Source organism: Papio anubis, chromosome 9, assembly GCF_008728515.1.
Source record: "Papio anubis isolate 15944 chromosome 9, Panubis1.0, whole genome shotgun sequence".
Taxonomy (NCBI): domain Eukaryota; kingdom Metazoa; phylum Chordata; class Mammalia; order Primates; family Cercopithecidae; genus Papio; species Papio anubis.
In genome coordinates, this window is record NC_044984.1 from 80,980,269 (window position 1) to 81,003,264 (window position 22,996).

A 22,996-nucleotide genomic window follows, 5' to 3' on the forward strand; every position below is an offset into this window, starting at 1 on the left:
GACATTTGGGATGTCATTTAGCTTGTGTGACTCCCTTCGTGAGCTAGAGCAGAGAATAAGCAGCTTGCTCTGCTAATTGAGAATTTCATAGTCCTAGTTCCTGTTAACTCACTCGGAAAACACAGCTGTGCATATTACCGCTGAATGTCCACCTCAAAAAGATGCATTTTTAACAGTCATTGTCCTCATTCAAATTCAGTGTTACGTGATAAAAGCAAACAACTACCGAGACTGCTGGATAGAAAAAAGGCCTCATTATTACAGATAAAACAAATATTTTGTCCCTAAATTTCTACTCTCTTGGAGACCACTTGAATGTTTGGTTTTTGTTCAGATTATCTCAACATTAAATGGCAGAGTGACACATTAGATTTAGGATATTTCTTAATTTGAAATTTACCTATTAGTATTTAGATGGTTAAATAATTCATAAAATGATTCAACAGTAAACACAACAAATATTTTAACATTATTCCTGTGCATAAAATGTATCTTCTATTTTTTGGAAAGTATATGATGAACTATAACTGAAAATGTGCTAAATTTTTCCAGAAGAATGATTAAAAAAGAGTAAATAATACTTGAGAAAAAGAGAAATTCTCATACTTTTTTTTTCTCTTTTCATTAGAAACACATGCTCTTTAGCTCTTCTAGAAAGTAAAAAACACTGAAATTAAAATTCCTACCACTCATAATGTATATATTGGTTTTTGAAAAATGGAAGAAGCTAATATTTTAAAACTACATTTATTATTAACTTGTTAAAACTAATAGACCCAAAAGAGTTAGTCAATGATTGTAAAAATAAGCATAAAAATAGTGCTCAATGTTAGTACTTGTATTTTCTTATCTCATCATTAAAAGTTCTTTCCAATATACATACAACATAATGGAATTAAAGATACTCCTATATACAAATATATAGTAATTATGTCTTGTGTCCCTTTGGTGTTTGTATCCATTTTCGTTTTGTCAATAACAAAATTTTTACTAACTTGTGACATTATTCTCCATCCCAGGGCTGTTTATTTGCATAATTTTATTTTAAATTTACAGAAAACAATGTGAACAGTGGTCTCTTGTGTTATGCTACATGGGTTATCATCATCTATACTCTCTGTTATAAAAAACAATACATTTAAAAAAGGTGAAATTGTAGATAGGTTTATCCTTTAAAAATCTTAAGTCAATTTTTAAAAAATAATTTGCCATGATCTATCATTTGCACTTTGTTTGAATGCTCCTTCTCAACCCATGAGGTTTGCCTGATTTGTAAAACTTAGTAAAACAAATTAAGAGTCATGGCACCTGGCGGGGGCAGGGGGAAAACACACATTACCTGTTGCATGTCTTTATGCCATCATTATTTGGTTGATTGATTGAGACAGGATTTCACTATCTTTATGCCAGCATTATCTGATTGATTGATTGACTGGTTGAATGATTGAGACAGGATTTCACTGTGTTGCCAGGTCTTGTCTCAAATTCCTGAGCTCAAGCGATCCTTCTCCCTCAGTCTTCCAAAAAGCTGAGAACCATCAATATTTTAATGTGTACTCTATACTCACTTTAATAAATATTAATTTGAGGTTAATATGCTCCCATAATTTACTATGACAAAAACTGAAATATATAATACAAAATAATACATAGTTCCTGCCTTCAAGAAGTTAGTAATCTGGTAAGAAAGACAAATATATAAACCTAATTATCATACCATATGATAAAGTCCATAATGGAAAGAGCTCAAAATAGATGTATCACATAGAGCATAAAAGAATTCTCCACAAAATATCTTATATCACAGGATGATAAGATGCGGCCAGCATGGTGACTCATACCTATAATCCCAGAATTTTGAGAGGCTTAGGAAGGGAGACCACTTAAAGCCAGAAGTTGGAGACCAGCCTGGGCAACATAGCAAGACTCCGTCTCTTCAAAAAAATTAAGAAAAAAATAACAAGGCATGGTGGTGCACATCTGTAGTCACCTCTCAGGAGGCTGATGTGGAAGAATCGCTTGAGCCCAGGAGTTCATGATGAGCCATGATTGTGGGACTGTACTCTAGCTTGGGAGCCAGAGTGAGATGCTGTCTCTAATAACGACCTATTTCAATGTGTTAGTACTGTATAATACATACATATTGCTCAAAACCCTTGACTGAATTTCATGTAGAAAAAAATTGACTTATTTTCATAAAATGTACTGCAATATTTTAAATAAACCACTATGTAAAAAAAAGGCAACAACTTGATCTACATCTCCCATTATAAATGGAAGATTTTTGTACATGGAAACCACTTGAAATGTGCATAAGGTGTCTATGTATGATGTTGACAGAAAGAAGAAAGGCATCACAATATTATACATGGTGTTAGACTTTATTGGTCTTTCTAATCTTGTCTCAAACACTTTTTCCCAGTGTATTTTATATTTGCCTCCTGCTTTTGCATACTGTTCTATGAGTCAAGAAACTGTTGAAAATCTTTTGAAGAAAATGTAGAGATGAAAGCACAGAAAAAAATAATAATAGAGTAAAACTAAGATATTTTGACAAAAAAAAGAGCACGCCAAAGAAATTGGAGGCATGCTAAACATGCATTATTAGGGTATACCTTGCAATTATAAATAGTAAAATAAATAAATTTATAAATTAGCATTCCTATGCACTATGTGACAATAATACAGCATTATTTGCTAAAAACACATGCAAAATTATTGGGAAAATAAATGGACATACAAGATAATCAAAGACTCAGATTATCTACCAAATTGACTCAGAATAAGGAAATGACAGTGTTTGCAAAGTTAAATGTGAAGACCAGGAGAGAGGGAAAGGAGTTGTCAATGAAGTTGTCTTTCAAAGCGAGCCTTAGAAATTCAATGGAATCAATATTTTTTATGTTTATATCATCAAAATAACTGTAGGAGCTGCATTAACTCTTCATGAGAAGACTGTTACTTTTCTGTCCTAAGTATTTTAAAAAAAAGTAAAAGAAAAAAGACTATACTGATAAACAAAATTGATTGTAGATAAGATAGGGTTGAGAAGCAGATATTGTACTGTGGGTTTATTCCTCAAAAGAATGAAGTGTCTGGTTATGAAGTTAACAGGTTAATTTTACTGATCTTTGTACTGAGGCTAAAAATATTATGTTAGAATCCAAACTAATCTATCATTCTGAAAACTCTATTTACTTAAAGGAATGTCCAAAGGAAATTACTAGCTGCGTGGAGGCCCTCAAAGCCTACTTAAAAGAAAGATTTTTTTTTTTTTTTTTGAGAAATATGTACAGTTTTACCTCCTACTCTAAATAAGGCAGTACCAGGGAAAAAAAAAAAAGACAACTTGCAAACAAGGCCCTAGACATTTTTGATCCCTTGACATTTAACCGGGGATGTAGAATACAGCCCTAGGGATGTAGAATATAAGAATATACCCCTAACATCCAGGTGATTGTCTTCCCTCCAACTTTAACATTGCTTTTGCAATCCATGAACCATGATTTTATAGTTCATGAGGTTATCACAGTTGTCATGACTTATTATTCTCAATTACTTATTCAAAACCTGGTCATGGTCTAGGTTTGTCAAACAAGAAGCTTTACTAAAATTTTTTTGAACTATTTGACATTTAGAAAGGCTTTGGAATTCACTGACCATGCATGGCTATTTTTTTTCTCCATCAACATCAAAGGATATATGATAAAGAACAAATGTCACAATTTGTGATTGATTTAAAAGGTTTTGTAAAGGTGGTCGAGGATAGAGTCAAAATTTTTCTTGAGAGGGATGTTAACTTTGAAGAGGTTAATTTAAAAATGCTGAAGAGTTCTTGAACTCCCTTGCTGATAAATTAACTACTATGCTTGCTCAGGAGGATATGTAACCCTGGCTTGAAGAAGATGGAGATAGCTATAAGAGATGCGCAGTCAAACCACAGGTGCCATCTACTTTGAAGGAATGTTTGGACCATGCAAATATAAATCTAAACATTATTCTCCCATGTGCCAGCCATCTTATGAAAAGCCCTCATTTTAATATTGCCTAATAAATCTCATTGTGACCTTCTCCTGGAAGCAGACACCAAGGAAGACATAAACGGGCAACAGTTTTATTGAGAAAAACACCTGCAAAAGTAAATGAGAGAACAGAAAGGAGTACTTAGGGTCCACCCTCAGACCGCAATGCAGGTCTGATATCAGTGAATGAAGAGAGGAGAAAGAAGAAAGAATGCGGAGCCTCAGGCTATGAGAACACCTTGGAAATTCAGAGCAGAGATTTCCCATTAGAGGAATTACATGTGAGTCAGAAATGGCTGACTCTGGTAAGTTCTCTTGCTGTGCTCAGTCATAGGCGGGAGACAACCAGAAGGTGTATAGATCCTCTGTGTGAACATAGATCCTGAATGTATAGCACTTGGAGGCTGTCAGCTAACTTCTCCTTGGAAGTATTCTCTGATGACGGGAGGTCTGAGGGATACATTTCCATGGATGCCAAATTTAAAGAACCATACAAAAATTTTTAAGGATACAAACGGTGTTAATTGAAACAAATTGAAATATTTTGAAATAATTGTTATTTCAAAATTTTGTGCATCTTCCCTGAAGCCTGCTGTTCTGGAATCTCTACAGCAGATACACAAAGACGTGCAGACACACACACACACAAACACACACACACACACGTATGACAGATAAGCAGACAGACAGATAGAGGTCCCATAGATAGGTACGTAGGTAGGTAGGTAGGTAGGTAGGTAGGTAGATAGATAGATAGACAGACAGATATATATGTTTATATGACAGTTTCTCTGGATATTTTACCTGAAGTTATCCTTCATCACTGAACAACTCCTCTGCATGTCACCTTCAGTAATTTGTGATACTGCTTTTGCACTCCTTACCTCCTCGCATCTCAGTTTTCTTCAACGTCAATTTAATTATACTTGGTGAAATAGTAATAGTTCAATATAGAAAACTGCTTTGTTTTTAATTGCATTTTTTCTAAATATTTTATAACAAATTTATTTATTGTTATACTTTATTTATGGTGCTTATTTTCAATGTGAAATTTATGTCACAGCAGGCAATGTGTATATTTTACCATTTGGAATGCAACTGTTTCTTAGCCACCATGTTAACTGTTTAGTGATCAGGAAGTAATATTTTAAGTACTTTATATTTTATTGTAATAGTTTTATACACATAAATATGTTTTAATATTTTAAATACAATTTAAGAATTTAATTTGAGATTTGAATTTATGTGGAAACATCAGGAAAAAACAAAAGCGACTATTTGTTTGAAGGTTTATCACAACTTGGAGGATCTCTAAGTTTAATCAATCTCTAGGTTTAGAATATAATTCAAACTTTTGAGCATCTCATCCCAGGACCTCTACCTATTTGTCCAACCAGCCTCATCTTCCAGTATTCCACACCTCACACTTTATACTCTAATGACAATGAAGAACTTGTATGCATTATACTTGAATGCATTATGCTACTTGAGATTTGCATTTATTTTGATATTTTCTATATGTGAATGATCCTCATATACTTATCTTTCTCAACCTACTAAAATCATATGCATGCTTAAAGTCTTGGCCTATCATTTCTGCTAGCTGGCTGTACATCTTCCTCTGTTCTTCATCCTCCATAGATGCCTGTTATACATTCATCTTATCACATAGATTTTCAGGTCAAGAATGAAGGTTTACTCATCTTTTAAAGAAAAACAAGACAATTTAAAAAGTAGATGTGGGCCAGGCGCGGTGGCTCAAGCCTGTAATTCCAGCACTTTGGGAGGCCAAGACAGGCGGATCATCTGAGGTCAGGAGTTTGAGACCAGCCTGGCCAACATGGTGAAAACCTGTCTTTACTAAAAAAAACAAAAACAAAAACAAAACAAAAAAAATTAGCCGGGAGTGGTGGTGGGCATCTTTAGTACCAGCTCTTGGGAGGCTGAGGCAAGAGAATCACTTGAATCTGGGACACGGAGGCTGCAGTGAGCGGAGACTGTGGATCGTGCTCCTGCACTCTAGCCTGGGCAACAGAGTAAGACTCCATCTCAGAAAAAAAAAAAGAAGAAAAGAAAAGAAAAGTAGATGTTACATAGCCCCCCACACACCAAATTAAGCTGTTTTTTCAGAAATAAAACTTTCATTATAAAATAAATTCTTCCTACATAATTTACTGTCTTATCATTCTGAAAAGCTCTCATGTAACTACAAAACTGCTGCAATTAATGTTCTACTTTCTAATCTAAAGTGTTCATCAGAAGAATTAGAAAATGTGAATCAATGGCATTTGCATTCTTTTGATGATAACATGTCCAAACTTATTACTGAATAATTGTATCTAAAATTCATTTTTCTCTAAAAGGATTAATTACATCATCTATTTTCCTGTAAATTAATTATTTAAACTTCTACAATTATACATCTAAAGTAAAAGACCAATTTAAGGCTAACTGAAAACTTTTAAATTAATATATGAGGATGATTCTACCAATTTTTTTGAAATCTCTGTTGTCTACCACAACTGTCAATAAAGAAAATTTTTTTTAAAATAGCAAAGTGTCTTATGAGCTTAAAATTACTTAACATTAATTTTCTCTAGATAGGTCTCTCAACATGTAATTACAAGAAAAAATACACTTGTATTATTCAAAATACCTGCTTTTGTTTTATGTATTTAATCTGTTTATCTCAACTTTTAGATAAAGTGGCTATCAATCTGAGAAAGCAAGTATTGGGACTTAATTAGTCAGGAAGCATGATGCCCTGAGGCTGTTGTATACATGTCATAATTGGCAAAATATTCACTTTCTACAAGCAAGAGGAAGACATATTTCACAGTTATGATGCAATTACATTGTTATTTCACAGCTGTCAAAAAGCATAGTCTTGAAATATGACTTTTTAAAGTATGTACTTAAAAATTTTCTCAACATTTTAACTAATAATATTTTAGGATCCTAGGAATACTATAACTGCAAGCACCCTAAATATAAAGCAATAAACCAAAATATATTTTATATTATTTTTGACATAATAAAAATTATATATTTTAGGTTCAATGTATACCATACAGCTTTTCATATATGTCAAATGGAACACAGAAAGTAAGATTACAAAATTATAACAAAGACAAACCTAAGGGTTGAACAAAACAGGAAATACATTTAAAACACATTTTATTTATTTTTATTTTCTAGCTGTCACACATAGTTTATACATAAATTGAAGGACATAGAATCACACTATCAAAAGATACACGAGGAGATGGGGACAAAGAGATATATGAGTAGAGCAATCAATGGGAATCAAGCTGATTTTAGTACAAAAAATTTGTGCCACAGCATCCTCTATAATTGCTAAAAATGGAAGGTATATTGGACTTTGGACTTCTTAATGAGGAGTATAAAGAAAAGTAACTAGATATTAAAAATTCACTAGAGGGGATCAACAATAGCTATGAGCTGGTAGAAGAAAGAATCAGCAAACCCTAAGATAGGCCAGTTGAGATGATTTAATCAAAGGAACATAAGAAAATGAATAAAGAAAATGAACACATCCTCAGAGACCTCCGGGGCACTGAGAAGCATATTAACAGATATATTTGGAGTCCTATAAGAAGACTAGTAAGAATTACTCTAAGTTGACTATACTAAGATAAATATGTATTTTATAAGACCTAAAACAAACCCTAAAAATAAAACAATAAATTATATCTACCGAGAAATAGGAAAAGTAGAATGAAATTATATAAAAAATCCTCAATCTAAAAATGGATAAAAATAGAAACGAAATGAGAAATATAGGAAACTAATAGAAAGTATTTATTATTATTATTATTATAGTAAATATATCCATACAATAATGACATTAAATGTAAATGGATCAAATGCCTCAATTAAGAGACAGAAAGTTAGACTGAATAAAAACCCAAGACCCATCTATATGCTGCCTTCAAGAAACATACTTTAAATTTAAAAATATGAATAATTAAAAACAAAAGAATGAAAAGGATGCAAATGTGAATTAAAATAATGGGGGAGTGGCTATATTAATGCAAGCCAGACTCTATGCTAGGTAAAGTTTTGAATTAAAATTTTTACACAATTCTTGTGAAGAAGAATTTTTTTCCAGCTACGGATATAAAAATTGAATAAGTACACAAGAATCACACACAAAAGAGAAGACTGTATTCAATCTGTGCATATAAAACAGATTACCTAATTCTCTTCTTGAACTGTATGAAATTTAAAACAAACAGTAGAATCTTATTTTAAAGTATTTTTGTTGATAAAAATAATTATAACCTACCAGATGAAATGAAATTGAACAAAGTACTTTTTATTCTCTCCAAATCAGACAACCTTAATATGTTCTGGTTTTATTAAACAACTTGTGCTATTGTGGTTATGGTTGTTTTTAACCTATCAAAGAGAAAGTTACTCTATAAGGCAGTACAGATTATGATAAAAGAGAATGGATCTGAAGTAATCCAAACCAGATTATGAATTTCTGCTATAAAATATATTTATTTAGGAAATAATTTTCTAATGTTTTCTAGTATTATTATAAAGATTATGGAGACTAAATAACTAGCAAAGTACTTGAGAAATATTACTAAATAAATGGTAATAGAATTATGCCCTAAAACATTGGAAATTGTTCTGTTCCAAGATGGTCGAATAGGAACAGCTCCGGTCTGCAGCTCCTAATGTGATCAATGCTGAAGACAGGTGATTTCTGCATTTCCAACTGAGGCACCTGGTTCATCTCATTAGGACTGGTCAGACAGGGGGTGCAGCCCACGGAGGACAAGCCAAAGCAGGGTGGGGCATTACCTTACCCGGGAAGCACAAGGGTTTGGGGGATTTCCCTTTCCTAGCCAAGGGAAGCTGTGACAGATTGTACTGGGAATATTGGGACACTGCCACCTAAATACTGCACTTTTCCAATGGTCTTAGCAAACGACACACCAGGAGATTGTATCCCACACCTGGCTTAGTGGGTCCCATATGCACGGAGCCTTGCTGATTGCTAGCTCAGCAGTCCGAGATCCAACCGTGAAGCAGCAAGCCTGACTGGGGAATGGGTGTCCACCACTGCTGAGGCTTGAATAGGTAAACAAAGCGGCCAGGAATCTTGAACAGGGTGGAGCCCACTGCATTTCAATGAGGCCCACCTGCCTCTGTAGACTCCATCTCTGGGGGCAGAGCATAGCTGAACAAAAGGCAGCAAAACTTCTGCAGACTTAAATGTCCCTGTCTGACAGCTCTGAAGAGAGCAGTGGTTCTCCCAGCATGGTGTTTGAGCTCTGAGCACAGACAGACTGCCTCCTCAAATGGGTCCCTGACTCCATGTAGCCTAATTTGGAGACACCTCCAAGTAGCGACCAACTGACACCTCATAAAGCTGGGTGCTCCTCTAAGATGAAGCTACCAGAGGAAGGATCAGCCAGCAATGTTTGCTGTTCTGTAGCCTCTGCTGGTGATGCCCAAGCAAACAGGGTCTGGAGTGAACCTCCAGCAAACTCCAACAGACCTGCAACTGAGAGTCCTGACTGTTAGAAGGAAAACTAACAAACAGAAAGGAATACCATCAATATCAACAAAAAGGACATCTACACCAAAACCCTATCTGTAGGTAACCATCATCAAATAGCAAAAGTAGATAAACCCAAAAAGATGGGGAGAAACTAGAGAAGAAAAGCTGAAAATTCTAAAAACCAAAGCATCCCTTCTACTCCAAAGGATCGCAACTCCTTGTCAGCAATGGAACAAAGCTGGATGGAGAATGACTGTGATGAGTTGACAGAAGTAGGCTTCAGAAAGTCGGTAATAACAAACTTCTCCAAGCTAAAGGAGGATGTTTGAATCCATTGCAACGAAGCTAAAAACCTTGAAAAAAAGACTAGATGAATGACTAACTAGAATAAACAGTGTAGAGAAGACTTTAAATGACCTGATGGAGCTGAAAACCATGGCACAAGAACTACGTCCCCCATGCACAAGCGTCAGTAGCCGATTTGATCAAGTGGAAGAAAGAGTATCAGTGATTGAAGATGAAATGAATGAAATGAAGTGAGAAGAAAAGTTTAGAGAAAACAAGAGTAAAAAGAAACAAACAAAGCCTCCAAGAAATAGGGGACTATGTGAAAAGGCCAAGTCTATGTCTGATTGGTGTACCTGAATGTGATGGGGAGAGTAGAACCAAGCTGGAAAACACTCTTCAGGATATTATCCAGGAGAACTTCCCCAACCTCGCAAGGCAGGCAAACATTCAAATACAGGAAATAGAGAGAACATCACAAAGATACTCCTCAAGAATAGTAACCCCAAGACGCATAATTGTCAGGTTAACCAAGGTGGAAATGAAGGAAAAATATTAAGGACAAAGAGAAAGTTTGGGTTACCCACAAAGGGAAGCCCATTAGACTAACGACAGATCTCTCAGCAGAAACTCTACAAGTCAGAAAAGAGTGGGGGCCAGTATTCAAGAGTCTTAAAGAAAAGAATTTTCAACCCAGAATTTCATATCCAGCCAAACTAAGCTTCATAAGTGAAGGAGAAATAAAATCCTTTACAGACAAGCAAATGTTGAGAGATTTTGTCACCAACAGATCTGCCTTACAAGAGCTCCTGAAGGAAGCACTAAACACAGAAAGGAAGAACCGGTACAAGCCACTGCAATAACCTGCCAAATTGTAAAGACCATTGATGTTAGGAAGAAACTGCATCAACTAACGGACAAAATAACCAGCTAACATCATAATGACAGGATCAAATTCACACATAACAATACTAACCTTACATGTAAAGTTATGTGTGAATTTGATCCTGTCATTATGATACTAACCTTACATGTAAATGGGCTAATTGCCACAATTAAAAGACACAGACTGGCAAACTGGATAAAGAGTCAAGACCCATCAGTTTGCTGTATTCAGGAGACCCATCTCATGTGCAGAGATATACACAGGCTCAAAATTAAGGAATGGAGGAAGACCTACCAAACAAATGGAAAGAAAGAAGAAAAAAAAAGCAGGGGCTGCAATCCTAGGCTCTGATAAAACAGATTAAACCAACAAAGATCAAAAGAGACAAAGAAGGGCATTACAAAGAGCTAACTATCCTAAATATATATACCCCCAATACAGGAGCACCCAGATTCATAAAGCAAGTCCTTAGAGACCTACAAAGAGACTTAGACTCCCACACCATAATAATGGGAGACTTTAATACCTCACTGTCAATATTAGACAGATCAAGACAGAAGGTTAACAATGATATCCAGGACTTGAACTCAGCTCTTCAACAAGCAGACCTAATAGACATTCTCAGAACTCTCCACTCCAAATCAACAGAATATACATTCTTCTCAGCACCACATTGCACTTATTCTAAAATTGACCACATAGTTGGAAGTAAAGCACTCCTCAGCAAATGTAAAATAATAGAAATCACAATGAACTGTCACTCAGACCACATTGCAATCAAATTAGAACTCAGAATAAAGAAACTCACTCAAAACTGCACAACTACATGGAAACTGAACAACCTGCTCCTGAATGACTACTGGGTACGTAAAGAAATGAAGGCAGAAATAAAGATGTTCATTTAAACCAATGAGAACAAAGACACAACATACCAGAAGCCCTGGGACACATTTAAAGCAGTGTGTAGAGGGAAATTTATAGCACTAAATGCCCACAAGAGAAAGCAGGAAAGATCTAAAATCAACACCCTAACATCACGATTAAAAGAACTAGAGAAGCAAGAGCAAACACATTCAAAAGTTACCAGAAGGCAAGAAATAACTAAGATTAGAGTAGAACTGAAGGAGATAGAGACACAAAAAACCCTCCAAAAAATCAATGAATCCAGGAGCCAGTTTTCTGAAAATATCAACAATATTGATAGACTGCTAGCAATACTAATAAAGAAGAAAAGAGAAGAATCAAATAGATGAAATAAAAAATGATAAAGGGGATATCACCACTGATCCCACAGAAGTACAAACTACCATCAGAGAATACTATAAAAACCTCTATGTAAATAAACTAGAAAATTTGGAAGAAATTGACAAGTTCTTGGACACATACACCCTCCCAAGACTAAACCAGGAAGAAGCTGAATCCCTGAATAGACTAATAACAGGCTCTGAAATTGAGGCAATAATTAATAACCCCAAAAAAGTCCAGGACCAGAAGGATTCACAAGTGAATTCTACCAGTGGTACAAATAGGAGTTGGTACCATTCCTTCTGAAACTATTCCAATCAATAGAAAAAGATGGAATCCTCCCTAACTCATTTTATGAGGTCAGCATTATCCTGATAACAAAGCCTGGCAGAGACAACAAAAAAATAGAATTTTAGACCAATATTCCTGATGAATATCTATGTGGAAATCCTTGATAAAATACTGGCAAACAGAATGTAGCAGCACATCAAAAATCTTATCCACCAAGATCAAGTTGGCTTCATCCCTGGGATGCATGGCTGGTTCAGCATACGCAAATCAGTAAAGGTAATCCATCACATGAACAGAACCAAAGATGAAAACCACATAATTATCTCAATAGATGCAGAAAATGCCTTCAACAAAATTCAAGTCCTTCATGCTAAAAACTCTCAATAAACTAGGTATTGATGGTATATATCTCAAAATAATAAGAGCTATTTATGACAAACCCACAGTCAGTATCATACTGAATGGGAAAAAACTGGAAACATTCCCTTTGAAAACTGTCACAAAACAGGGATGCCCTCTCTCACCATTCCTATTCAACATAGTGTTGGAAGTTCTGGCCAGGAAAATCAGACAAGAGAAAGAAATAAAGGTAGGGCATTCAATTAGGAAAAGAGGATATCAAATTGTCCCTGTTTGCAAACGACATGATTGTATATTTAGAAAACCCCATCGTCTCAGCCCAAAATCTCCTTAAGCTGACAAGCAACTTCAGCGAAGACTCAGGATTCAAAATCAATGTGCAAAAATCACAAGCATTCTTATATATCCATAACAGACAAATATAGAGCCAAATAATGAGTGAACTCCCATTCATGATTGCTACAAAGAGAATAAAATACCTAGGAATCCAACTTACAGGGGATGTGATGGACCTCTTCAAGGAGAGCTACAATCCACTGCTTGGTGAAATAAAAGAGGACACAAACAAATGGAAGAACATTCCATGATCATGGATAGGAAGAATCAATACCATGAAAATGGCCATACTGCCCTAGATAATTTACAGATTCAATGCCACCCCATTCATGCTACCAATGATTGTCTTCACAGAATTGGAAAAACTATTTTAAAATTCACATGAAACCAAAACAAGAGCCCGCATTGCCAAGATAATCCTAAGCCAAAAGAATAAAGCTGGAGACATCACGCTACCTGATTTCAAACTATACTACAAGGCTACAGTAACCAAAATAGTATGGTACTGGTACCAAAACAGAGATATAGACCAATGGAACAGAACAGAGGCCTCAGAAATAACATCACACATCTATAACCATCTGATCTTTGAGAAACCTGACAAAAACAAGAAATGGGGAAAGGATTCCCTATTTAATAAATGTTGCTGGGAAAACTGGCTAGCCATATGTAGAAAGCTGAAACTGGATCCCTTCCTTAAACCTTATATAAAAATTAATTCAAGATGGATTAGAGACTTAAATGTTAGACCTAAAGCCATAAAAACCCTAGAAGAAAACCTGGGTAGTAGCATTCAGGACATAGGCATAGGCAAATCTTCTTGAAAAAAACACCAAAAGTAATGAAAATAAAAGCCAAAATAGACAAATGGGATCTAATTAAACTAAAGAGCTTCTGCACAGCTAAAGAAACAACCATCAGAGTGAACAGGCAACCTACAGAATGGGACCAGACCAGACCAAACCGGATCAAACCGGATCAAACAGGACCAAATTTGACCAAACCGGACCAGACCGGATCAGACCACACCAAACCGGACCAGACCGATTCAAACCAGATCAAACCGGACCAGACGGGACCAGACCGGACCAGACCCGGACCAAACCGGACCAGACAGAACCAGACCGGATCAAATCAGATCAAACCGGACCAGACTGGACCAGACCAGATCAAACCGGATCAGACTGGACCAAACCGGACCGAACTGGACCAAACCGGACCAGACCAGACCAAACCGGACCAAATCGGACCAAACCAGACCAGACCGGACCAAACTGGATCAAATCGGACCGAACCAGACCGAACCGGACCAAACCGGATCAGACCACAACAAACCGGACGAGACCAGAGCAGACCATACCAACCGGACCAGACCAGACGAGACCATATCAGACCAAACCGGACCAGACCAGACGAGAACAGATCAGACTAGACCAAACTGGACGAGACCAGACCAGACCGGACCAAACCGGATCAGACCAGACCAAACCGGAGCAGACCAAACCGGACCAGACCAGACGAGACCAGATCAGATCACACAAAACCGGACCAGACCAGACCAAATGGACCAAACCGGACCAGATCGGACCAAACCGGACCAAACCAGACCAGACCTTACCACACCAGATCAAACCGGACCAGACCAGACGAGACCAGATCAGACCACACAAAACCGGACCAGACCAGACCAGACCGGACCAAACCGGACCAGACTGGACCAAACCGGACCAAACCGGATCAGACCGGACCAAACCGGATCAGACCAGATCAAACCGTATCGGACCAGATCTGACCAGATAAAACCGGATCGGACCGGATCAGGCCGGATCAAACCGGACTGGACCAGATCAAACCAGATCAGACTGGATCAAACCGGATTAGACCGGATCAAACCGGATAAAACCGGATCAGACCGGATAAAACCGGATCGGACCGGATCAGGCCGGATCAAACCGGACCAGACCGGATCAAACCAGATCAAGCCGGATCAGACCGGATCAAACCGGACCAGACCGGATCAAACCAGATCAAGCCGGATCAGACCGGATCAAACCGACCAGACCATACCAAACTAAACCGGACCAGATCAGACTTGACCAAACCGGACCAGACTAGACTAGACCATATCAGACTAGACTAGAACATATCGGACTAGACTGGATCACACCGGACCGAACCGGGCCAAACTGGATCAAACCGGATCAGACCAGATAAAACCGGATAAAACCGGATTGGACCGGATCAGACCAGATCAAACCGGATCGGACCGGATCAGACAGGATCAAAACGGATAAAACCGGATCGGACGGGATCGGACCGGATCAGACCGGATCAGACCGGATCAGACCAGATGAAACCGGATAAAACCGGATCGGACTGCATCAGACCGGATCAGACCGGACCAGACCAGACCAGAATAAACTGGACCAGATCAGACCAGACTAAACCGGACCAGATCAGACTTGACCAAACCGGACCAGACTAGACTAGATCATATCAGACTAGACTAGATCAGATCAGACTAGACTAGACCAGACCATATCAGACTAGACTAGACCATATCAGACTAGACTAGACTAGACTAGATCATATGAGACTAGACTAGACCATATCAGACTAGACTAGACCATATCACACTAGACTAGATCAGATCATACTAGTCTAGACTAGACCTTCAGACTAGACTAGATCATATCAGACTAGACTAGACCATATCAGACTAGACCATATCAGACTACACTAGAGTAGACTTGACCATATCAGACTAGACTAGACCATATCAGACTAGACCATATCAGACTACACTAGACTAGACTAGACCATATCAGACTAGACTAGACCATATCAGACTAAACTAGACCATATCAGACTAGACTAGATCATATCAGACTAGACTAGACCATATCAGACTAGACCATATCAGACTACACTAGACTAGACTTGACCATATAGAGACTAGACTGGAGCCATATCCGAACTAGACTAGATCATATCAGACTAAACTAGACCATATCAGACTAGACTTCGTCATATCCAGACTAAACTAGACCATATCCCGGAGCTAGGAGCTAGACTAGACTAGACCATATCAGACTAGACTAGACACTTATCAGACTAGACTGGAGCTAGACTAGACCATATCAGAATAGACTAGATCATATGGGGCTAGACTAGACCATATCAGACTAGACTAGATCATAGACTAGACCCGGACCAGACCAGAGCGAGACCAGATAAAGGCTAAGACCAAGCGGACGGAGCCAAGCGAAACCAGACCAGACCGGATCAAAACCAGATCAGACCGGATCAAACCGGATAGGACCGGATCAAACCGGATCAAACGGGATCGGACCGGATGGGACCGGATCAAACCAGATAAAATTGGATCGGACCGGATCAAACCGGATCAGAGCGGACCAGACCGGATCGAACCGGATCAGACTGGATGTAACCGGATCGGACCGGATCAAACCAGATAAAACCGGATCAAACCAGATCGGACCGGATCTGACCGGATCAGACCAGACCAGTCCAGAGCAGACTAAACCGGACCAGATCAGACTTGACCAAACCGGATAATATCAGACTAGACCATATCAGACTAGACCAGACTAGACTAGACAATATCAGACTAGACTAGACTAGATTAGACCACATCACACTAGACTAGACTAGACTAGACCATATCAGAATAGACTAGATCATATCAGACTAGACTAGACCATTTCAGACTAGACCGGACCAGACCAGACGAGACCAGAGAAGGCTAGACCAAACCAGACCGGATCAGACTGGATCAAACCGGATCAAACTGGACCAGACAGGATCAAACCGGATCAGACCGGATCAAACCGGACCAGACTGGATCAAACCGGATCAGACGAGATGAACCGGGTCGGACCGGATCAGACCGGATGAAGCTGGATCGGACCGGATAAAATCGGATTAAACCGGATCGGTCGGGATCAAACCGGATAAAACCGGATCAAACCGGATCAGACTGGATGAAACCGGATAAAACCGGATCGGACCGGATCAGACCGGATCGGACCGATTCAGACCGGATCAAAGTGGACCAGACCAGACTAAACCGGACCAGATCAGACCAGACAAAACCGGACCAGACTAGAGTAGATCATATCAGACTAGACTAGATCAGATCAGACTAGACCAGACCAGACCAGACGAGACCAGATAAGGTTAGACCAAACCGGACCGGATCAGACTGGATCAAACCGGATAAAACCGGACCACACTGGATCGGACCGGTTCAAACCGGATCAGACCGGATCAAACTGGATAAAACCAGATCGGACCGGATCAAACCGGATCAAACCGGATAAAACTGGACCAGACTGGATCGGGCCGGTTCAAACCGGATCGGACCGGATCAAACTGGATAAAACCGGACCAGACCGGATCAAACCGGATCAGACCGGATCAAACCGGATCAGACCAGATGAAACCGGATCGGACCGGATCAAACCGGATAGGACGGATCAAACCAGATCGGACTGGATCAAACCGGATCAAACCGGATAAAACCGGATCAGACCGGATCAGACCAGACCAGTCCAGAGCAGACTAAACCGGACCAGATCAGACTTGACCAAATCAGACTTGACCAAACCGGACCATATCAGACTAGACCATAACAGACTAGACTAGACTAGACTAGACTAGACCATATCAGAATAGACTAGATCATATCAGAATAGACTAGACCAGACCATATCAGACTAAGGCCGGACCAAGACCAGGCAGAGACCAGATAAAGGTTAGACCAAGCAGGACTGAATCCCAGACTCGATCAAACGGACAAACCCGGACTACGGATCGGACTGGTTGAAACCCGGATCAGACGGATCAAACTGGATGAAACCCGGATGGACGGATCAAACGGATAAACCCGGATAAAACCAGACTTGGAGCGGATCGGGCGGTTTCAAGCGAGATCCAGGCGGATCAAGCTGGGCAAAACGGACCAGAGCCGGATCAAAGCGGATCGAACCCGGATCGGGCGGGGCCAAGCGGATCAGGCGGATCAAACTGGATAAAGCGGACCAGACCCGGATCAAGGCGGATCGGAGCGGATCAAACCGGATAAACCAGACCAGACCCGGATCAAACGGGATAAAACCCGGACCAGACGGATCGGGCGAGTTCAAACGAGATCGAACCCGGATCAAACTGGATAAAACCGGACCAGACCCGGATCAAGCCGGATCAGACCCGGATCCGGGCGGTTCAAGCGAGATCGAACCCGAGGACCAAACTGGATAAGAGCGGACCGGGCAGGATCAAGCGAGGATCAGGCGGATCAAAGCGGATCAAGCCAGACCGGGCAGATCAAACTGGATAAGAAACCGGACCAGACCCGGATCGGCGAGATCAGACCAGAAGCGAGATGGACGAATCAAACCAAGATCAAAGCGGATCGGGCAGGCCAGGCTGAATCCAAACCAGATCAAACCGGAGCCGACGGATCGTGCGGATGAAACTTGGTCATCCAGATCAAGCGGACCAGACCGGATAAAACCGGATCAAACCAGATCTGACTGGATAAAACCGGATCAAACCGGATCGGACCCGAGGATCAAACTGGATCCAAGCGGACAGGATCAAGCGGACCAGACCCCGGATGAAAGCCGGATCAAACCCGGATCAAACGGGCGGACGGATCGAACTGGATCAAACGGATGAGACGGATCAAACCCCGGATCAAACCGGACCAGACCGGATCAAACCGGATCAAACTGGATCGGACTGGATCAAACTGGATCAAACCGGATCAAACCGGATCAAACTGGATCGGACTGGATCAAACTGGATCAAACCCGGATCAAGCAGTTGGGCAGATCAAGCGGACCAGGAGCCGGATCAGAAAAACCCGAGATAAACGGATGGACTGAATCAAACTAGATCAAACGGAATCAAACCGGATCAAGCCGGACCAGGCCGGATCAAGCGGATCAAACTGGATGGGACTGGATCAAACTGGATCAGGCGGATCAAAGCCGGATCAAACTGGATAGGACTGGATCAAACTGGATGGAAACCCGGATCCAAACGGACCAGACGGATCAAGCGGACCAGGCGGATTCGGCGGATCAAACCCGGATCGGACTGGATCAGAGAAACTGGATCAAACTGGATCCAGACCCGGACCAGACCGAATCAAACCCAGATCAAACCAGACCAGGCCCGGATGTGCGAGGATGAAGCAGTTAAACCAGATCAAACCGGACCAGACTGGATAGGCGGATCAAACCAGATGGGACCCGAATCAGCCCGAGGATCGAACTGGATCAAACCCGGATAAAACCCGGATCAAACCAGACCAGGCGAGATCAAACTGGGCCAGAAGCAGGTTGGGCGGATCGGCGGGGCTCAGGCCGGGCGGATGGGCGGACTCAGGCAGGTCCGGCGGGGTGGAGCGGATCAGACCAACAGGATGGGACTTTGGGACTCGAGCAGGATCTGGCGAGACTCAAGCTGAACCAGCTGAATGGGCTGAAACCAGCTGGAATAGGCTTGGGATAAAGCAGACAGGCCGGTCAGGATGGGAGTCAGCAGATCCAGCTTGGGATAGGGACGGATCAAACTGGATCAGGCAGGATCAGGGCAGGACAGACCCAGATCAAAACAGGTTGACAGAACAGGTGGGACAAGGACCAGAAGCTTGATTGAGCTGGTCAGCTTGGGATGAACTGGATAAAACAGGATCAGAAACAGATAGGGCCAGTCAGCTTGGTCGAACTGGAATCAGGGCTGGGACAAAGCAGGTCAGGCAGGACTGGTGGATGGCTTGGATCAGCAGACCGGGGCTTTGGGTCAACCCGGATAAACCGGATCAGACTAGACCAAACCAGACCGGACCAGACCGGATGAAACCGGATCACACCGGATCGGACTGGATCAAACCGGATAAAACCGGATCAGACCGGATCAGACTAGACCAAACCGGACCATATCAGACTAGACCATATCAGACTAGACTAGACTAGACTAGACCATATCAGAATACACTAGATCATATCAGAGTAGACAAGACCATATCAGACTAGACCGGACCATACCAGACGAGACCAGATAAGGTTAGACCAAACCGGACCGGATCAGACTGGATCAAACCGGATAAAACCGGACCACACCGGATTGGACCGGTTCAAACCGGATCAGACCGGATCAAACTGGATGAAACCGGATCGGACCGGATCAAACCGGACCAGACCGGATCAAACCGGATCAGACCGGACAGGGCCGGTTCAAATCGGATCAGACCGGATCAAACTGGATAAAACCGGACCAGACCGGATCAAACCGGATAAGACCAGATGAAACCGGACCGGACTGGATCAAACTGGATCAGACTGGATCAAACCAGATCAAACCAGACCAGACTGGATCAAACCGGATGAGACCAGATGAAACCGGATCGGACCAGATCAAACCGGATAGGACCGGATCAAACCAGATCAGACTAGATCAAACCGGATCAAACCGGATCAAACTGGATCAGACGGGATGAAACCGGATCGAACCGGATCAAACTGGATCAGACGGGATGAAACCGGATCAAACCGGACCAGACCGGATCAAACCGGATAAGACCGGATCAAACCGGATCAAACTGGAACAGACCGGATGAAACCGGATCAAACGGATCGAACCGGATCAAACTGGATCAGACCGGATGAAACCAGATCAAACCGGACCAGACCGGATCAAACCGGATAAGACCGGATCGAACCGGATCAAACTGGATCAGACCGGATGAAACTTAGGAATCAAGCGAGATCCAACGGATGAGACGAATAAAACCAGATCGGAGCCAGACCAGGCCAAGTCAGAGCCAAGATCCATGGAGCCAGACGGATCCCTTGGATGAAACGGGTAAACTTGAATCCAAGCAGATAAAACCAGTCCAGAACCCAGATCAGGCAGATAGAAACGAATCAGCCCAGATCCAACTTGAATCGAGACGAATCAAACAGACCTTGAATCAAGCGGGATGGACCCGGATCAAAACTGGATCGTACTGGGTCGAAACGGATTAAGCGGATCTGAGCGGAGCAGAGCGGATCAGACCGGATCAAACCGGATAGGATCGGATCTAACCAGATTGGACTGGATCAAACCGGATCAAACCGCATCAAACCGGATAAAACCAGATCAGACCACGGATCGGGCCGGATCAAACCCGGATCAAGCAGATCAGAGCGAGGATCGGACCAGATCAAGAGCCCGGATAAAGAGCCCGAGATCATGCGGATCAGACCAGGCCAGTCCAGAGCGGAGCTAAGCGGACCAAGATCAGACCCGGCCCGTCCAGACCCAGCCCAAGAGCGGACCACTTATCGGAGCTAGACCATATCCAGACTAGACTAGACTAGACTAGACCATATCCAAGAATAGACTAGATCATATCAGACTGGGAATAGGTCCATATCAGACTAGAGCTAGACCATATCAGACTTGGCGGACCAGACCAGGCCAGAGCCAGATGAGTCAGGCCAAGCGGACCAGATCAGACTAGATCAAACGAGGATAAAACGGACCACCGGATCGGACCCAGTTCAGAGCCCGAGATCAGACGGATCAAACTGAATTTAAAACCCGGATCCAGCGGATGCCAGAACCAGGTGCACGGATCAAACCGGATCAGATGGATCAGAGCTGGAATGCGAGAAACCAGGTCGGACGGATCAAACTGGATAGAAGCAGACCACGCGAGATCGGGCTGGTTCAAGCGAGATCAGATGGATCAAACTGGATAAAACCAGACCCGGGCCGGATCAAGAGCGGATCGGGCGGATGAGAGCAGGGTCGGACTGGAATCCAAGCGGATAGGACGGATCAAAACCAGATCAGACTGGGTTTCAAACCCAGATCCAAGCGGATCCGGAGCGAATCCAAACCCGAGATGGGCGAGATCCAGAAGTTAAGATCGAACCCGAGATGAAACGAGATCAGAAGAACTAGATCAAACTTGGATGGACCCGCATCAAACCGGATAAAGAGCCCGGATCAAACCCGGATAAGACTAGATCCAAACCAAGGTCGGACCCAGATCAGAGCGAGATCCAAACCCAGATCAGACCCCAGGATCAAACCCGGATCCAGAGCGGATGGACGGATCCAAGAGCCGGATCAAGGCGGATCCCGGGCCGGACCAAGACAGGGGCCTAGTCCAGAGCAGATAGAAGCGGACCAGATCAGACTCCTTCGTCGGAGCCAGACTAAGCGGGCCAAGATCAGACTTACATTACGTCAGACTTGGCCAACCGGACCATATCAGACTAGACCATATCAGACTAGACTAGACTAGACTAGACCATATCAGAATAGACTAGATCATATCAGACTAGACTAGACCATATCAGACTAGACCGGACCAGACCAGACGAGACCAGATAAGGCTAGACCAAACCGGACGGGATCAGACCGGATCAAACCGGATAAAACCGGACCAGACCGGATCAAACCGGACCAGACCGGATCAAACCGGATCAAACCGGACCAGACCGGATCAAACCGGATCAAACCAGACCAGACCGGATCAAACCGGATCAGACTGGATGTAACCGGATCGGATTGGATCAAAACGGATCAAACCGGACCAGACCGGATCACACCGGATCAGACCGGATGAAGCCGGATCGGACCGGATAAAACCGGATCGGACCGGATCAAACCGGATCAGACCGGATCAGACCGGATGAAACCGGATAAAACCGGATCGGACCGGATCAAACCGGATCAAACTGGACCGGACCGGATGAAACCGGATAAAACCGGATCGGACCGGATCGGACCTGGTCAAACCGGATCAGATCGGATCAGACCGGATCAGACCGGACCAGACCAGACCAGACTAACCAGACTAAACCTGACCAGATCAGACTTGACCAAACCGGACCAGACTAGACTAGACCATATCAGACTAGACTAGACCATATCAGACTAGACTAGATCAGATCATACTAGTCTAGACTAGACCATCAGACTAGACTAGATCATATCAGACTA